At 41.0% G+C, this 9,602-nt stretch overlaps 1 pseudogene; it reads right to left on the bottom strand.

Moving 5' to 3' along the window:
- Positions 1–5,791: 5,791 nt before the first annotated feature.
- On the bottom strand, positions 5,792–6,441 carry LOC102849240 (annotated as a pseudogene).
- Between the last annotated feature and the right edge of the window lie 3,161 nt (positions 6,442–9,602).

Below are 9,602 nucleotides of genomic sequence, written 5' to 3' on the forward strand. Positions count from 1 at the left end.
CACCTTCGGCTTGGTAGCACAGCTTCCTTCCACTAGGCCAACGTATTTCTCTCTTGGTCGTCGTCATTGTTATTGTTGTTTAATGCCGTCGAGTCGTAGACGACTCATAGTGACCCTATGAACTAACAGCCTGAACACTATTAAGCTATTAAGAAAGAAAAAAGCACAGAAGAATTGGACTGACTGAGAAATGCGTAGAGGTTTTATGTATACCTTAAGTGAGACACTGGTTTTACTTCCTTTTTGTGTACTTACAAGAGGAATAAATAATATTGTTAAGTTCCACCAAGTTGGAACTGACTCATAGCTAAGCTTCTATGGGTTTTCAGAGGCATGGAAGTGAATGCTCATCATTCTCTTTCAGAGCAGTTGGTGGATTTGAACTCTTGCCTTTGAGTTGTCAGTGTAACTGCTTATCCACTGGGCCACTAGAGATTGCATAAAAATATTTTTATGCAAGTAATATGTTTCAAGTTTGCTTGCCAACAAAACCCTCTTCAGTAGGTAATTTTGCTTATATTTCATGTGGGAGAGCTCAGTTGGAAAGCAAACAAAATACACATGTTGTTGTTTGTTGTTATGTATCGTCGAGTTGCTTACAACTCATAGTGACCCTGTGTATAAAGGCCCTAAACCCTGCTCTATCCTGTACCAACCTTACTGTCTCCAACACACCTACTCTGCTACCTCAATCACTGAATTGATCCATCTCATTGAGGGTCTTCCTCTCCTGTGCTGTCCCTCCACTCTCCCAAACATGATGTCCCTCTCCAAGGACTGGTACCTCCTTGCAACATGCCCAAAGTATGTCAGAATGCACATATTACATTTAAAAATAGTGTACATTTTGACCACAATATAAAGAGTAAACCATGTCAATTGGCATGCTGTTACTCAGATGCTGTAATAAATTTTCAAACTGCCTCTAAGGTTAGTATTCACCCAGTAAGAACTCTTATTGTAGTATCTGTTAGATAATAGGGATGTCTATCTCTTAGTTTCCTGTTTGGAATGCTGTTGCTGTTGTTGTTGTTAGGTGCCATCCAGACAAGTATGACTCATAGTGACCCTATGAACAATAGATCTGAGTCCTGTCCTATCTTGTGCCATCTTCACACTTCCTGACATACTAAAGCCCATGTTGTCAATACTCCTGGTCAAGGGTCTTCCTCTCCTTCACCTTTACAAGCATGATGTCCCTCTTCAAGGGATAGCCTCTCCTAGGAACATGCCGAAAGGATGTGAGGCAAAGCCTCCTCATCCTTGCCTCTAAAGAACACTCTGTCTGTACCCTCTCCAAGATATATTTGTTTGTTATTTTGCCAGTCCATAGGATGGATGTTCAGTGCTCTTCTCCAAAACCACAGTTCCAAACATCAATTTTTCTTCTGTCATCCCTATTCTTGTCCAGCTCTCAGTGCATAGCAAGTGATCAGAAAGATTATGGCCTGAATCAGACATGCCTTAGTCCTCAAACTGACATCATTGTTTCTCAATAATTTGGAGAGGTCGCTGACTGCAGACTTTCCCAGCGTGATGTGTCTCTTATTTCCTGACTGTTGGTACCCCAGGGTGTTAGTTGTGGATCCAAGTAAGATGAAGTTGTTGGTAGTTTCAGTCTCTTCTCCATTCATCATGATGTTGTCTATCTTTCCAGTGGTAAAGACCTTTGTTTTCTTGACATTGAGATGCAATCTATAATAAAGGCTGCATTCCTTCTACAAGTGTTTCAAGTCCTCCTCACTTTAAGCAAGTTTAAATTTTCCAAGTTGAAACCTATTCCTGTCTGGAATAGGTAAGTGATATTTCATTGTACCATAAAGAATTAACTGACATAGAGGAATTTTATGAAACAACATATAATCAAGAGGCAGTAGTGATGATGGAGGAAATTCAAAGGACTCTGAAGGAATTTTCAAAAAACAAAGCCCCAGGTATTGATGAAAAACCAGTTTACATATTTCTATAAATTAATGCAGCCCTCGACATGCTTGTCAGGTTGTGCCAATAAATCTGGAGGATAGCTACCTGGTCAGTTGACTAGAAGAGATTCATATTTAGTCCCATCAAAAAAAAAAAGGTGATCTAACAGAGTGTGTAAATGATAAAATTATATCATTATATAGCACACAAGAAAAATTGTGCTGAAGATTATTAAAAAATGGCTGAAACAGTATATCAACAGAGAACTGCCAGAAATACAAACTGGGTTTAGAAGAGGCCATGGCACTAGAGATATCACTGCCAATGTCAGATAGATCTTGGCTGAAAGCAGAGAATACTAGAAGACAGTCTGTTTGTATTTTTTGACTATGCAAAGGCATTTAACAGTGTGGACCACAACAAATTGTGACTACCATTGAGAAGAATGAGAATCCCAGAACTTGATTGTGTTTATGCAAAACATATTCTTAGACCAGGAAGCAGTCATACAAACAGAGCAGGAAAGCACGGTATGGTTCAAAATCAAGAAAAAAGTATGTCAGGTATGTATCTTTTCTCCATACCTTTTCAAACTATATACAGAACATATCATTCAGGAGGTTAGGCTCTATGAAGAATATGTTATCAAGATTGGAGGAAGACTCATTAACAACCTGCATTCTGCAGATGACACAGCCTTGCTCACCGAAACTGAGGAGGACTTGAAGCGTTTACTGTAGAAGATCAAATACTTTAATCTTCAGTATGGATTGCATCTAAATATCAAGATAACAAAGATTCTCACCACCATGCCAGTTAGCAGCATCATGTTAGATGAAGGAGAGATTGAGGTTGTCAGCTATTTCATCCTGCTTGGGTCCACAATCAACTCTTGGCACCAGTAGTCAGGAAATCAAAAGAGTTGGTTTGGGAAAGCCTACTGTCAGGGACCTCTTTAGAGTGCTAAGGAACAATAATGTCAGTCTAGAGGTCTAGAGACTAAGGTTCACCTGATCCAAGCCATGGTCTTCTCAATTGATTACTGTGCATCTGAAAGCTGGACAATGACTATGGGTTACAGAAGAAGAATTGATGCCTCTGAGTTGCGGTGCTGAAGAAGAGTATTGAACATACTATGGGAACTGCCAAGAGAACAAAGAGGTTTGTCCTGTAGAGGGTCAAACAAGAATACTTCTTGGAAGCAAGGATTGTGAAACTCTGTCTCACATACTTTGGGCATGTTGTAAGGAGGAACCAGTCATGCTTGGAAGGGTGGAGGATCAGCATAGGACAGGAAGACCCTGGGTAAAATGTATTGACACATGACTGTGGTAAATGAGGCAAATGTGTCAGAGACAGTGAGACTGGCTCAGGCTAGGACAAGGTTCAGAGCTATCATTCATAAGGTTGCCATGAGTCATAGCCAACTTGATAGCACATAACAATAACAACAGCATTAACTGGATGTCACTGATGTGAAAGATTTTTTAATATAAAATAAAAAAGAAATAACCTTGAAAAAGAAGCTATGACTAGAGCAGCTCCATGGCTACTGACAGTGGAGAAAGCTGTTGTTTCCTTTCTTAATACAATTTAGGGAACTCTGGTGGTATAGTCCATGGAAAGTTGTACTACTAAAACAAAGGTGATGCTCTTTTGGAATTTCAAGCCTACCAGCTGCTCAACCCACTAGAGAGTCAGCTACGAATTGGTTCTTTTTTTTTTTTTAGTTGGTTCTTTTCTGATGTCAATGAGAAAAAAAATACAATATAGGTATGAGTATGTCTTTGCACAAAACTCTGAAATAATTTAACAAGTAATATAGACCTCTATTGATTGTTTTGAGCAAAGATTCAAAAGAATCCCTATTGTAGTTGTTGTTGTTGTTGTTAGGTGCCATCAAGCATGACTCATAGTGACCCTATGAACAAAAATCTGAACCCTGTTCTGTGCTGCACCATCCTCACACTTCCTGACACACAAGAGCCGATTGCAGCAGTCACTGTGTCACTTCACCTAGTTGAGGGTCTTCTCCTTCGCTGACCCTCCACCCTTCCCAACATCATGTCCCTCTCCAAGGAATAGCACCTCCTAGCAACATGTCCAAAGTATGACAAAGCCTCGTCATTCATGCTTCCAAAGAGCACTCTGGGTACACCCTCTTCAACAAACACCTGTTCATTCTCTTGTCTGTTCATGGGATATTCAATGCTCTTGTCCAACACAACAGCTCAAAGGTGTCAATTCTTTTTCTGTTATCCTTATTTGTTGCCCAAGTCTCAGATGCATAGCTAATAATCAGAAAGCCTGAATCAGACCCACCTTGGTTCTCAAACTGGCATCACTCCTCAATAATTTGGAAATGTCCCTAACTACAGATTTTCTCAGTGCAATGTGTCTCCTTATTTCTTGACTGTTCGAACCAAGGGTGTTAATTGTGGATCCAAGCAAGATGAAGCTGTTTAAGCTCCCTTATTGAAGAGAGGGAAAGAGTGAACAGAAGTGTAAGTCAGACTTTTTGGGACCATTAAAGCTCAATAAACCCACAAAACTATTGCCTTGCACTAATCTTTTAGTTTAGATAGAATTACTTCCTATGCATCTGAAAGTTGGACAGTAAATATAAAATACAGAAGAAAATTAATGGAAATCCAAGTTTCCTGTAAACTTTCATTAAAATAGCAATTAAAAAAGAGTAAAAATATAAAAGAAATAAAATACAGAAGAATTGATGCCTTTACATTGTATTGTTGGAGAAGTGTACTGAATAGCCCATGAACTGCCAAAACAATAAACAAGTCTGTCTTGGAAGAAGTGCAAACAAGTGACTCTTAGAGGCAAAGACAGTGAAATTTTGTCTCACATACTTTGGACCTGTTGTCAAGGAGTGGGGGCAGTCCTTGAAAAGGGAAATAATGATGAGAATGGAGGAGCAAGAGAGAGGAAGACCCTCAACAATATGGACTGACACAGTGACGATAACAATGGATTCACACATATCAGAGATAAGGAAGCTGATCCAGGAAAGGTCCAGGTTCAGATCTGCTGTTCATAGGGTTGCTGTGAATCCTAATCTACTTGATGGCACCTAATAACAACAGCAGTTTATAGTTCTCATCCTGGTTGGGACATAGCATCTAAGGTCTTAAAGGTTTATAAGTGGCATCTAAGTACAGCTATTGGTCTGTACTCATCTTGAGCTGAACAGAAAGAAGGAAACCAAAGACTCAAAGATGAAACAGGTTACAAGATTAATGCCTCATATAAGGAACAAATTTTATCTATCCTGAAACCAGAACTAAATGATTCCAGTTACCACTAACAACCCTTCTGAACAGAAAACCAGTAGGTAGTCCTGGAAAACATGAGAGAAAAATGTCAACTAAGTCTCAAATTCTTTAAAAAATGCCACTCGGGACTTAACCTACACATGCAGGTCACTTTTTTTTTTTTTAATCTTTCTCTTTCATTTATTTAAGCATAAAAAAGGACAAACCTGGTCCCACAGAGGCTGTACAATTAGGTCTATCCTATCTGAGTCCCCCATGACAAGGCTTAGGGGATACCTTCTGTAACCCCACAGTGTCCGTGGAGGGAGCCCTTCTCTCCTGTTGGTCCTCACCCCAGAATCTGCAGGCCCTACTCTGGAGAGGACCTTCTTAAGGCTCACTGATTTCCACCCAGAATCCACCATATCAAAAGAGATGTTCTCTCGCATCAAGCCTTAAAACTGGGGTATACTGTTGTTGGGGGTATCAGTCTACGAGAAGATATACGAGTACTCATGGCTCTTTATTGGGGTGTGAAGAGGGTGGCCCCAGCCTCCAAGGCTAAGACAGAGAAGTAGGGGAGAAGCGCTGTCCCAGACTCAATACCAATAGACCTTCTTGTGTTTCCGGGTCTCCTGGATCCCCATTGCTTCCATCACCTCCTCCTCCAGTGTCTTTAGACGGGGCACATAGGTTCTTTCTAGAGCATCTTCCACTGAGGTGTCTTTGGGGCCATCAGTCCATGTTTCGGGGACGATGCCATCCGTTCTGGGAAATTCAGGTTTGGGGATAATTCTTCCTGATCTTGTGGAGACTCGTACTCGCTCTCCGGCCTCAGTGAACCTCCATTCTATCTCAGTTGGTTTCCTGTCCACAGGATCCACAAGCGTGACCTGGCGGTGAAGCAGAGGGGCTTCACTAGGAATCATGGTTCCTCGGTAATCTCAGTCTTGCCAATGTAGCGGTAATGTGTGTTTAGCCCCTCTACAACAACCCAATTTCTCTGCCGGATAACTTGAACCACTTTGCCCTGCTTTCCAGAATCCTTTCCTTCTAGGACTTGCACCGTGTCCCCACAGAACAGATGCCAGTCGTCATCAGAGATAGGTTCTACGGCCACCCGACGCCGCCTGGTCTCTGGAGGGTTCTTTTTCTTGTCTGCCAAGGAGCCCGGGCGGCTCATTCCATATCGGTAGTTGGGAGGCAGATTAACTTTGGATGCCATAGCCAGCAAGGCAGAGAGACGCATGGCTGGAGGTTGTCAGAAATCCTGTATTATCTAACTTAAGCCTCCGCTTCCAGCCGCGTTGCAGAGCCACCGCAGGTCACCTTTTAGCCAAATAGTAGAGTGACTCAGAAAATAAACAAAGTCACCTGAGTAAATATTGTGCCTTTTTTAAACGAATCATCTATATGAGACCAAATAGCCAATAATTGCAAGTATGAGAAAGTAAAGGGTAGATAGAGACAAGGGAACTAGATCAATGAAACATAACATCCAGATTGGTACTAATGAAAACACTGGCACATTGTGGAAAATATAACCAATGCCACTGTGTGATAGATATAGAAATTATTAAATAGGAATCTATTTGGCTGTAAAAATTTTCCTCAAAAATACAACGAAATAAAAGAAGCAAATACTAGTTTTGCTTAACTAGTAAAGAATGTCTGCCTTGAGCATCGTGCTCTTTTAAAAATTATATGAGATCAAATGGACAGCATCAACTCAAAAGACTTAACCAGGACTCTTAGAGGAACAGTGAGTCTGTGCTAATGAAGGAAGAACAATTTGGAAAATGAGGATGATTTTTGTATAACTTGAAGGATATAATCAATGCCACTGAATTATACATGGAAAAGTTACTGCATTGCTTGTATTCTCACCAACAACAAAAGACATTTTAAAAACACTTGAGAGAAAAAGAAAAGTAGTCCTTTCAACCACAAGTTGAGAAACTGTCATGAGTAATACCTGATTATTACTTCATGTTTTCTTGAGTATGAAATTGTTTTTGTTGGGGGGGGGATATTTTTGCTGAAAACTCTTTGACCTCTGTCTTAAGAATTTCTTAGGACCCTTTAACTTACAAAACAAACCTTCTTTAGATCCCTGGCCAGGGAGGTCTCCTCCAAATCCTTGGGCAAAATTTCACCCCAAATGGCATTACTTTAATGCTTTATGGTCTAAACAGGCAACCCTTTGGGGAACTGTGTTCAGGCAGAAGCTTGCTTACTATTGAGTTATACCTGAGGATCAGCATTATTAACCTCATAAAACTAAAATATATAAAATAAAAATTTCATCTGGAATTCACTTCAAACTAATTCATGAGTTGAGAAGGGAGTGGCTTTGGAATTAAAAATTGTTGAAGTAGGATAATGAGCACATGCTGCTTTATTATACTTTCTCAGTGGGACCTTTAGAGACATTTTAAACTGTTGACCACTTGAGGACTTTTTAAAAATGTGTCAGTCTAAAAAGAGAAACATCTAAGCAGCACAGTAAGAATCAATCTTGGAGGGTTAAAAGAAGTGAAAAGTGAAGGAGAGGGGAACAACAAAAACAACAAAAACCAGAGTAAATATGCCATTAGATTAGATTCATGTATTTGGTATCATCTACTCCCCATGCACCAGGAGCATCAGTGTCACAGGAGAGTGGAGACAAAATGGGAGGACAGAGTGAGTGGGATGTCTGAGATGTCAACCAGAGTTTGATGTAGGCAGCGGAATGGGAGATGCTGGAGCAGCAAGGAGAGGGAATTGAGCTGGATGCTGGCAACGTGGGGTGAGGGTGGGAACACAAGACATACGCCGAAGGGCTGGGCTCCCAGGACCAACACCTTGTCTCTCAAATATTGCTCTAAAGCTGAGCACCCATATTAAGACAGACTAGGGAGAAGGATTGACCATCCACTTCCAAAATAGCAGGCCTTTAAAAACCCTATGTACACTCAGGTCCATCCTGGAGAGGGTGAAACCAGACTGCTCCTTGGAGGCAAGGATTTTGAAGCTGCATCTCATATACTGTGGACGTGCTGCAAGAGACAATGTTGGAAGGGTAGAGGGACAGCACAAGAGAGGAAAAGCCTGGATGGAATGGATTGATTCAGTGACTGTGTTAATGAGGAGTAGGTGGGTGAGAGAAAATGAAATTGGCTCAGGATAGAGAAGAGCTCAGAGCTATAGCACATATGGTCACTGAATCTACTCGACAGCGTATAACAATGACAACAACACATTTGGTGTTAGGGATATAGAATGAGGGCTTATTAAAGTTGCTATTGATCTTAAAGAATGACAGAAACTTCAGAAATCCCTCCAAATACTTTCCTCTGCCATCAGTTTTAAGATGGTGTATATGAAGGAGGCAGAAGTACTCAACATTGAGGAAACGGAACATCCTCATCCAACACTTGCCAGCTCCAGACTTTTCCAAGACAGACTTGTCATTTGTTGAAAGAACGTGACTTCCCCAAAAAGTAAGTCTTGCTGATTATTTCACCAACAAGTTCCCAGTAATTTATTTCAAAGAGAAACAGAGAATCAGAGCTGAATGATGTCTTTAAAGGAATGAGGAGGCATGATGCCAGAGATGAGTGATTCATTAAAGCAGGGCCATTTGTCTACATTCTCAGCGAGTGCCCTGGGGCAGCTGTCAGCACAGGAGGAGTATTTAAGTGGGATTATCCAGCTTTCTGCTGCTGCAAAGATGGATGGCTTCTAAGTGGTGCCTCTTCTCTGCACAGTGACCAGGCATGATATTGAAGAAAATAATGGTTGGAAAGAACATCACCAGGCCCCTAATGAGAAACTGTTGACAGAAAAATTGCTCCAGCATTCATCAAAAAGCCAATAAATGTCAAAGAGGGGACTGGAGATGCAGAAGCTCATAAATTCCTCTCAGGGGCCTCTATGGGGGAGTTTGGAGGCAAAACACCTGCTCTATCTTTTTTTTTTTTCCCTGAATGTTGATAAAGAAACTTTCAGGGAGCCTAGAACCTACCACTCTCTGTCAATTTATAGAGGCTTGCATGATCCTGTGATGCTGAAAGTTTTGCCATTAATATTTTAAATACCAGCAGGGTCACTCTTAGTACACAGATTTCAGTGGAACTTCCAGACTAAGGCAAAGGCCTTACAAGAGGGGACTAGTGGAGCTACTGGTGGATATTAGCTTTCTGGAGTATAGAGTTTTTAGTATAGGATATTACCTGATAACGTGCTGAAAGATGAACTCTTGGAGTAGAAGGCACTCAAAATAGTGTCTGTCACATTGGTCTTGAACATAACAATGATTGTTGGGACGAGCAAGCTGTAGCAGTGTTTTGTTCTGTGGTATATGGGGTCAGCATGAGTCAGAGCTTACTCTAGAACAATCAAAGCAACATCAAGCCTAGGACACTT

The sequence above is a fragment of the Elephantulus edwardii genome, unplaced genomic scaffold, assembly GCF_000299155.1.
Source record: "Elephantulus edwardii isolate Elephantulus edwardi_28Jun2011 unplaced genomic scaffold, EleEdw1.0 scaffold00105, whole genome shotgun sequence".
Classification (NCBI taxonomy): domain Eukaryota; kingdom Metazoa; phylum Chordata; class Mammalia; order Macroscelidea; family Macroscelididae; genus Elephantulus; species Elephantulus edwardii.